This window comes from Echinops telfairi, unplaced genomic scaffold (genome assembly GCF_000313985.2).
Source record: "Echinops telfairi isolate 266 unplaced genomic scaffold, ASM31398v2 ScPeMD7_7424;HRSCAF=8462, whole genome shotgun sequence".
NCBI lineage: Eukaryota > Metazoa > Chordata > Mammalia > Afrosoricida > Tenrecidae > Echinops > Echinops telfairi.
In genome coordinates, this window is record NW_022111324.1 from 93040783 (window position 1) to 93041993 (window position 1211).

Genomic DNA, 1211 nt, shown 5'->3' on the forward strand with positions numbered 1-1211 from the left:
GCCACCCTCATTGACGAGGATATGATTTTTCTCCCCGCCTTTGGTGTTTGAAGCCTGGTCCCTTTGGCCCTTCATGATCACATGTTGGTGTGCTGCTTCCATGTGGGCTTTGTTGCTTCTGGGCTAGATGGCCGCTTGTTTACTTTCAAGCCTTTAAGTCCCCAGACGCCATATATAGGTCTCAATAGCCGGGCACCATCAGCCTTCTTCACCACACTTACTTATGCACACATTCATCTTCAGCATTTATGTGTGGAAGGTGGTCACACAATGATGGTTTTTGTTCTTTGGTGTCTGTTACACTTCTAAATGTATCTCACGATCAAGGTCCTCACTCCCATTTGTTAGTGAGGACTGAATGATATTGCTGTTGTTGTGGGAAGCTTTCTAGTGGGTCTCAGCCTCCACCAGCCTGAGACCTCTCTACTTCCTCTTCTTGCTTCCTGTTCATCAGCCCCTGCAGTTACAGTCAAGAGAAGCCTTCAGCTTACATCTGACCCATGAACTTGAACTAGAATGGACATACCCACTTCCACAACCATGTGATATTCTTGATATAATTCTCTTTCTATAGCCATTTACATACAAGTGTCACTGCTTTCCTTCTCTAGATAACCCAGCCTAACAAAGCTAGCTTTATAAAATGAGTTAGGATGTTTGCTGTTCTTTTATATATTCTGGAATAATTGGTGTAGAATTGACATCAACTCTTCTCTAAATGCTTGGTAGCCTTTCTAGTGAAGCCAGTTGGTCCATCTAAGTTTTCGATTTTTAAAGAGTAGTGTTTCGTAGTATTGTTACTGTTTTTTATTTCAATTGGCTCTATTGTGAGTCATCCCTTTCACATATTTAATTAAGTTTTATTGCCATTTCACGTCATGTAATTCACATATCAGAAAATCCAATCATTTAAACAGATTAAAAACAAGTTGTTCAATAATTATCACAATAAAGTTTAGAATATTTTCTTCTTTCTAGTTCTCATCATTAGCTCCCACTTTCCCTCAGTTTGTCCTGTTATAACTCTAAGAAACTATTCATCCAATTACTGTTGCTATAGACTAACCTATCCTGGAGTTCATGTAAAGAAAAATACACAAAAACATACACCCAGTAACAATAATAAAATATCCGTAAGAGCTCTCAATAACTTGTAAAAAATAAAAATAAAATAGGTAAAGACCTCAATTGAAAAGAATATAAAAAATAAT